Source organism: Adiantum capillus-veneris, chromosome 3 (genome assembly GCF_014529385.1).
Source record: "Adiantum capillus-veneris isolate H3 chromosome 3, ASM1452938v2, whole genome shotgun sequence".
Lineage (NCBI taxonomy): Eukaryota > Viridiplantae > Streptophyta > Polypodiopsida > Polypodiales > Pteridaceae > Adiantum > Adiantum capillus-veneris.
In genome coordinates this window covers 99,514,388-99,523,748 of record NC_140933.1, presented here as the reverse complement: position 1 = coordinate 99,523,748, position 9,361 = coordinate 99,514,388, and positions in this window count along the sequence as shown.

Sequence of the window (9,361 nt, the reverse complement as noted above, 5' to 3'; positions counted from 1 at the left end):
AGGTCGAGAGCCTTGAGGTGCTGAAGATTATGGATGTCTACCACTTCTCGTCGAGGCTAATCATAACCAACTTTACAAAGTAGGTGAGCTATAGTTCTAGGATTTTACTTCTCGCAGGTTGACAACATGGCATGGGTAGCCCTAGACCAGTCTCCCGAGTATTGCTTGCTTCCAAGTGTGTAGATCATCACTCTGCTTTCTTCTGTAATCTTTGAGAAGCTTGCAATATCAAGTTCTCCCTCAAACACACGGCAGTTCCTTGCCTGCCATATATGGCGAAAGAAGAAGTACCTGATAGTTTAAGTGCAGATAAGAAGAGCAGGGCTTCCCATCTTCTTGCCACCAAGGAACATATCAGTGTTGAAGAACCGGATCTACCATGTCCTTTGAATCCACTTGTAGATTTTCCATGCCAGACCTTTGATCGGCTGGCATTTCATGAAAAGGTGGGCCAAATCTTCACTATTTATCATGCACCCTGAGCAACGATCTCTTTCTTAGATCCTTATGCCCATCGGTAGAGCACCCCACATCACCAATATCTTCATAAACTGCGACCACTTTGGCTTCCAAATGTTCTCCATGACTTCCTCCCATCATTCTTTTGGCCATTGTCTCTTCCATATTTTGTTGAGGGGGCTAGACCAATTATTATTGTGCAATAATTCATGATAGATGCCTTTAGAATGGGGTTTTCAGAAAAGACTACTTCCGGCTACCTCCAGACCTTCAACTCAAACCCGGATTCACAGATTGGCATTACAACCTTTTCCAGCTCTTTTATCACTCTCTTGACTAATAATATTTCATAGCCATTTAGCTGATACTAGCTTTCCATTAAGTCAATGGTTTTCTAGCTCTTACTGTTACCATCTCAAAAGTGAACAAGCTGATTCAGACCCTTATTATTCACTTTCCTGGCAGTTTCTATCCAATAGGGGCTTTGTGGTGGTCCTAAAACTTTAGTGAGCGAGGGGGACCAGTGCAAGATGGAGTTCTTAAAGTACCTAGTTTCTTTTCTCCACTCCAATACCCCACTTGCTGTTTTGCACTTCCTCACCAGTTTTTGTGAGATGCAACCTAGGCTTAAAAGGCTAGACCGCACTCGGGCTAAAAGTTTGTCATGAAACTGTACCCCTTCCCACTTCCCACCTTTCGAACCATGTTTATGTGCATCTAACATATCCTTGGTCATGATAGCCCAAGCTTGGTCTTGTTTAGCCAAGGAGATCGTAAATTTGGTGCACATGGCCTCAACATGGGCAACTCTGTTAAGAATTTTGAGATCTCCTTGGTCCACTGGTCGAGTCTTGGGCCACTACCATGATCTGGAGGTTTTCATGTTTTATGGTAAAAATCTTTTTACTGATTTTAAAAATTCTTTCAAGTGACACTTAGCCATCCGAACAAGTGGGCTAGTGAAGGCAATATAAGGGAGCATAAATGAATTTATCACTTTAATCCGAAGGGCTCTGGAACATTTTTGTTTTGACTTTTTCAAGGACCAAATGAAATCTTTGTTTGTGAGTTACATCCACCCCCAAAGAGGCTCCCACGTGCCTGAAGATATTCCCTTGAAAGTGATTACAAGTGATTATTATTATCCATGATATATACATACATAACATGCATATCTATTTCACATATGTATCCATACTTAACACATATATTTATTTCTCCATTAGCACGATTCCTCAAAATTGTAAAAATTTATGCTCACACTTTTCAACCCTTCTAGCGGCAACTACCTTCCATTTGTCAGCTTCTTTCTAATTATTTGTTTTTGTAATAGTTATACTTTTTTGAGATTTGTTCATTTTGTGCAAACTAGCATCCCAATGTGTTGTAATGGCTCCATCTCACCTTCATCACATTGCAACTTAACCAGAGCCTCTAGACACCTAGACCTTTTGTCACATCACATTATCAATATATTTCGAAAAAAAATGGCACGCAAGAAGAAACTCTAAGAAAGATGAAGGTGGAAACTCTAAATGTGCGCATATGCATATGCAAAAAAGGTCATCTATTTTTATCTAGAGAAAAAACTCATTCCACTTTCCATTGTCGTGAGCCTATTTCCTACAACCTTTATACCCTTCAGATTTACACTTTAGATGCTTAAAAGGTTTTCTACTTCTAACTTCATAATAATGTAATCGACTTGAATATAAATGTAGAGGAGGCTAGTACTTGTAATCATCATTAAGCTAGCTCATGCCAAGCCTTGAGGGGCACTTGGTTACAACAAAGCCTCGCTAAATATACCTACCAGTTACTTCAAAAATCTCTTTACATAGCAGAGCTTGCGTGGATGGCAAGGGTTTCTCTAAGCAAACCCTCTGAGTTTTTCCCCTTACCTAACACATGTATCATCTCTTTACTTTCTTGTACAATCTTAGAGAAGCTAGCCATAGAGAGGTCGCGATCCAATACACGTTCGTTTCTGACCTTCAAGATATTGCAAAAGAAATAGTATCTGACATTTTGAGTACATATTAGGAGTACATGACCTAGAAAGTGTTTTCCTCCAAGGCATGAATCCTTCTTAAAGAACCCTATCTTCCACGTTCTCTGTATCCATTTGCACACCTTCCTTACGAGTCCTCTAATTGTTGGGCATTCCATGAAGAGGTGGGCAAGGCCTTGCTAGACACTCTGCACGCGGAGCATCTATTGGACCCGATACCCCGTGCCTAGATCTTGATGCATGTCGGTAAAGCCCCCCCCAGGACTATTCACAAGAAAACCTTCATAAAATGAGGCACTTGTGGATTCCAAATGTTCTTTGTGACGTCAACCTACCGTGCTTCCGACCATTTTTCCTTCCGAAGTTTGTTCAAGGAAGCAAACAAATGAGGTTTACATAATTGGCTACTCATGGGCCATTTCCAAGCTTTCCACTCAAAGGTTGATTCCCAGATTGGTACCAGAGTATTGTGCAAGATGTCAACCGCTTTGCTGACAAGCAGCTTCTCAGTGTCATTGAGTTTGTTATCTCCATCCCAGAAGCGGATCAATTGCTGAGTCCTTTATTGTTTATCCTTCTTGTAATTTCTCTCCAGTAGGGGTTTAGAGTTACACCAAAAACTTTAGATAGCCAAGGGGACCAGTGCAAGATGGAGTTCTAGAAGTGTCTGGTTATTTCCCCCCATTCTAGTACCCATGTTTCTTTGTTGCACTTTCGCACAAGTTCTTGTATGATGCCACCAAGTGTCAAACTAGCCCACCTTGGGGCTAGCAACTTATCGTGCATCTCCATCCCTTTCCACTGACCACCTTTAGAGCACAATTTTGCCTTGTATATCATATCCTTGGTCATGATAGCCCAAGACTGGTCTTAATTTGTACTTGAGACCACAAATTTGGGACAAAGGGCCTCAGCATGAACAACAGGGTTGAGAATCCTGAGGCCACCTTGGATTACTGGTCGAGTGATCACTTCCCACTTTGCCCATTTCCATGGTGTGGAGGCTTTGGTGTTGTTCCTCCATAGGAATCTTTTGATAGGTTTCAGAAACTCCTTCCAATTACTTTGACCCAACTCTGGAAGGGAAGCAACACAAACTCCCACCTTCTCATTTTTTTCTCGATCTTCTTTAAAACCCACTGGAACATTTTCTTATGTGTAATGTCCACACCCAAGGGAGCGCCCAAATGTTAAAATATCCTTCCTTGAGACACAATCTCCCCTGACTAGACTAATGGGTCAAATGCGTACACTTCGACCCCAAAGCCACAAAAAATGTTTGAATAATTCCTACTAGCGCCTTCCTAAGAATCTGGGGACAAGCTTTTAGAAATAGTAGGGAGTCATCTACAAACATCTTGACCAAGAGCTGGTCATTGCCGGGCAAAGTTAAACCTTGAATTTCACCCTCCGCAGCAGAGCAGCTTCAAGCATCGTAATTAGAGGATGCAAAAAAAATGGCAAACAGCGGGGGTAGGGGCACCTTTGCTTGATAGATCTCCGGACTTCAAAGGAGCCCACAATTCTATCATTGAATAAGGGCTCAGATTGACTACCTACACCCAGAGTGGGATCCAGTTCCTTTTCCACGACAAAGAGGACACCACTGTATCTGTCCTCTCCCTCTCCATCGAACAATAGCTTCTTCCTCCAAGTCTGTTTTCTTTTACTGTAAGCATCCAGATGGTGTTCTTGGATGGCCCATCAATTAACATCCTTATCCTTTCTAACTTCCTCCCAAAAAAGGTCATTCTTTTTCCTGGTCTTCAACCCTTTCATGTTCCATGATTGGATAGCTAGAACTTCCATCATTGGGAGAGAGGGACGAATTCCCTAGCATCCAAACCTGGCCCCGTCTCTGCATCCATGTATCCAAGAGAGTCAAGAGGCTCTATAACAACGAGGCGTTCGTTCCCCTAAAGCACCTCGAAGGGATTGTGGAGTAGGAGGACACAGGTCCATCCCTTTAACTAAAGAGGGGGGGGGGGGGGGGGGAGTGGGTAGAGGAAATTCTTCTAAAGGCTCCAAAATCCTTCAAAGATACAAATTATCTTGCCATGACCTTCACGCTTCCGATCCTCTTAATTCCTGGGACTTTCTTTGTTGACAAGGTGGTTACTATCATAAGCATTAGGGAAAATTTGGACTCTCAAAGGGGCCCTATAAGAACTTTGACTTTCTCTCTCTTGTCCAAAATGGGCGCACGGTAAAATTTTTACAAATGAAATCAAAATTTGTTTGACCTTTAGATTTAGAATGTACTCATCGAGATCTATCCATTGATATATAGCATGCCATCAGTTTCATTATATTCTAGAAGATTCCATTTTTTGATGTGACAACTCTATCTTATAAAAAGAATCTCTCCCCACATTTGAGCTTCAGTGGGAAGGCCATAACTTCTACAAATCAACTCCAAATTTTTCAGGGTTTTGGGATTTAGAACCTATTTTATTAAGATCTTTTCAATGATATGTTGGTTGATAGGGTTTTGACAAAGTGTTTATGTACTTCACTAGGTTGCCCACTTTGGACAAGATAGAAAAAATCAAACCTCTTTATAGGGCCCCTTTGAGAGTTCAAATTTTGCTTAATGTTTAGATGTAGCAACTTGAAAGACAATCGGGTTATCATTCCCTAGGCCTTCAGGGATTTGCAGTGTAGGGCTCCGCTTTTCCATAGACTTCTCATGCAGATAAGTGACTACACTGTCGCACATTATCACCTCTTTTCCCCCTCCAAATTCTGACTCTATGTTGCTCTTCATTTGTTTCTCCTTCTCTTCAACCGCTACTTCCTTCATGGGGACTTGGTTGTTGAGTCCTAACTTAGCATCTTGCACTATAAGATCGGTCTTCCCCTTAGCCTTTGTGGAACAATCCTTAGGAAAATTCCAAACCTGCTACACTCAAAGCACGCCCCAAAGTATTTCCCAAAATTGAGCAGAATAGTGACCAGCCCAGCTCCAACATTGATCACCATACTCTTAGGTAGTTCCTTGTAATGGAATTGATATTTTGGTACTTACTGCAGCTCGTAGGTGGAAAAGGCTTGATGGAGCTAGGCCTATGTGAGCGGATACATATTTTATGTACATTTTATTATTCAAGTGCTCTTTATGATCTTTGGCGATTTATGACCAGCTGGCTAGTTTGTACTATTTTGGGCATTCAAGAAATCTATAAGTAAATACGTGCAAGAGGAAAATTCTCACTCTTGCACGGGGGAAGATTGTACCCTGTGTCTGTGTTACTCTTCTCCCTCTCCTCTCTTCTCTCTCACCGTGCCAACGTAGCACTCCGCTCTAGGAGGTGCGCTTGTACGTGTCTTCTCACTCTCTCCCGCTCTCTCTCTCTCTCTCTCTCTCTCTCTCTCTCTCTCTCTCTGTTCACGTACATCAATAATTATGTGCTACGGGTTTTGCAAGGTATGCATATTAATTGATTTTATGGCTTGTGCAATACATTCTTCTTGGTATTTTGCAGGGACACCGCACCTCCGTTTGTAGCAATGGTATTAGAGCCCTGGAAATGATCTTGGAATCGTGACTCCTGCTAAGGAAGCATGGATATCGGAAGGAAAAGAGCTACATGAATAGAGCTAAGTTATCATGAATTTTTTTTTCATGATATGGAGATGCATGTGTAATTTACATGGTGAATGATGGTTGGAATGTGAATCTTGAATCACAAGTTGAATGGGCGCTTACATATTAGTTTTTGGTTAGCTAGCTTGGTCGGATGATTTTTCTTTTTAGATCTTTAATCTCATATAATACAATTGTTGTAGAGTACATAGCATGAGAAGTAATAGGATGGTTGAATGATGTTCAAAAGTTTTATAGTAAACCTCGACAACCTCTATCTCCAGTAGAGAGGAGAAGAAAACATCAAGAAGTAGAAGCATTCTAGAAGTTTTACTGTTGTAGGAATAATCCCAAAAGATCTCTCTTACGAGTCTTTGACATGGCTACAAGACTCCTCAAAGGGAAGCAACCCCAAAGGTAGGGTTTGATTTCATAAAACATAACGCTACCCTTTAATTATGTGGCAAGCATATGTAAGCGGGATGAAATTGAATAAGAGGGTGGAAAATTGTCGATGCTTGCAACTCACGTGTAGGGCACCCAGCGAGAAACCAATAGGAGGATTTCGCCAGCAAGTTGGTTTCACATGTTCCCAATTGGTTAAGCTTGGCCACCATTAGCACACGCATTCGCACGAAGGCACTATACGTTGTTAATTTTATTAGTGCATTGAAGAAGTTTTGAATAAATAGGTTTGGTTTATTGTTGCCATCAAATAATAAGAAGGAAGTTGGGTCTATATATCAATGATGGCAATTCAAAAGCATATATGGAAGATGGGAAAAGTATTTAAACTGGCTAAAATTCATGGATACGTGCTAATATTTGATCAATCGTAAACCTCCCGTCATTGCGAGATGGCTAAAACTGTATTTTTTGAAAATTTGTTCCAATTACAAACATGATGTTGCCCGATTTTTGTGAGGTGATCTGTTTTGGCTTTTAACTGAAATTGAATCCTTTGGTGTGGCCCATCAGCTTTGGGTTTTTCCTAACAAATCCCTTTTGGCACCTATTCTTAGCGAAACTTGGTGTTAACTGAGCCGACGTCAGTTAACAGGAGCTGCTAAAGACTAAGATGTACGGATGCACATCAAAGATCAAAGTGAAGAAAAAGTCAACTTTGTAAAGTTTTGATTAAGACCTAAACTACGGAAAACACGAGTGTTTGTGTAGTTGTCCATTAACTTCCTCTAGGTTCACCTACAATAAAACTTTCTTTTTAGAAACCGCATAGCTTAAGATTGTCGTCTTTCATTGTGTAGAGGTAGCTTGGAGGTAAGTTGTAGTTGCCGAGTGCCTTTAGGATTGTAGGATTGTAAAGATAGAGTAGGATTTTGAGAATGATTGGTAGACGAGACAAGTCTTAAGATCAGTGCTCAGGAAACCATAAAAAACAAGAAAACTAGTGTTTGTGGACACTTTCCACAATCCCTTTGCATGAGAATCTAGGAGTAGGGTAAGTACGATCCAAGGTGAATTTCAAAACATTGCTCTCTCTATGTGAGAGTCCTGGGAGTGAGAGTCACTTGGGTGGTTCAACCTATCACCATATTAAATGTATATGGCCCTTGCAACGCCAAGGATAGAGCCAAATTGTGGATGCACCTTAAGGATTTCCCTATTGAAGGAGAGTGGCTACTGATAGGTGACTTTAATATGGTGGAGAAGAGCAAGGATAGAGCATTCTCAGTCAATCTTTTGGCAGGCTTTGAAAAAAATAAATGGTTGGGCCTCTGTGAGAAATGGGCCATGCTGGACGTGTGGGAGGTGGGCCCCTAGAACAACATGTTGGGCTTCACATACAGAAGCTTGCAATATTCCCATACGACATCACATTTTGACAGATGCTACTACTCTCTCCATGCTAACAAGGTATTGTCGCAACTTGACTGAGCGATGCCAGCACACGCAGTGGCAAAAAGACACAAGCGATTCCAACACCACTTGTTGCCGTCATCGTTAGCTGGCCAATGGCAACCTCAATCTGCAGTGGTAGCTTGCAGAAGGATACGATCTCTAATCATCAGTAATTATATGTGAAAGCAAAAATCCCTCATGCCTCGATCTTCTTGCGTACACCGCAACCTTACATTACAAGGGAAACATCCTTAGATGGTGAGTGATTTAGTGCGTATTTAGAGAGTTCTTTTTGAGATATTTTTCTTCCATTTTGTTTACACCTTAGTAGTGAAGCAACTAGACACGGGGTTTAGTGCATGGTAGAGTCTAGATGCTGGGGACTTGCTAGATTATCCTTGAGAGGTAAAGAGAGTTGTGAGTGACATAGCAAAAGCATTTCATTCCTTGATTTCCTCGTTACTTTCAAAGTGATGCACCATTTTCTGTTACGACCTTTATTTTTGTCGTTTTGTTTGTTTTTTTTGCTAGATTCATTTTAGTAGTTAGGAGTAGAATAAGTAGAAACTACAACCATCCAATTTGGGCTGAAAGATCGAAGAAACAATGGGTGAAAACCATATTTTGGCCGAAACAATCATAAACTCTAAAAATTTGGAAATTTAATGGTCAAAACTCAAAGGCTGATTTAACCCAAAAATAATTCCAAAAAGGGGATAACCAAACCACAGAGCGTCAATCTCAGAAGTTTTATGCAATTTGGTACAAAAACATGGATCGCGATCTATGTCCCTCTATGACTTTTTGAATAGAAATTGATACCATTGGGTCCAGAGGGGTTCCACATCATTGAATATACACCTTTGGTGAGAAATTGACACTTAAAAATTACTCAAATCAAGAATTTGGGCTAAAGATACAAAAACCTTGGAAATTGACCACAAAACTTTGGCCTTTTTAACTTTTTAAAATTCAAATCCAAAAATAAGTGAAAAGCTGACATCCACAGAGTGCAGGCATATAGCTGACCAAATTTCATGTTTAGATGTGGTCAAACATGGATTGCGATTTATATCCTCCTTGACCATCCCTACCTAAAATTTGACCAACCGGTAGAGCATACCATTTGGAACAACTTTTCCAAAAGGTACAATAGCAAAAAATTGAAAAAGTTGGTAAGTGCAAAACAAAAAAACTAGTCAAAAACCGTAGAGCAGACAAAACGACGTTGGTGCAGCTAAAGTTGGTCCGAGCTAGGAGATGGTCAATGCCAGGCAGAGGCAGCATGTGAGTGCAGTGCAGAAGGCTAGGGCAGGTACCAAGGTCCTAGGTAGCCCAAGGATAGCGGAGGTGTATGCTTGTTGTGGTTTTTTAGGCCAAAGGTATGCTGCAAAGATCCAAGCAGGTGGGTGGCCTTTTATGCCCGATCAGTGGGTTTTATGATC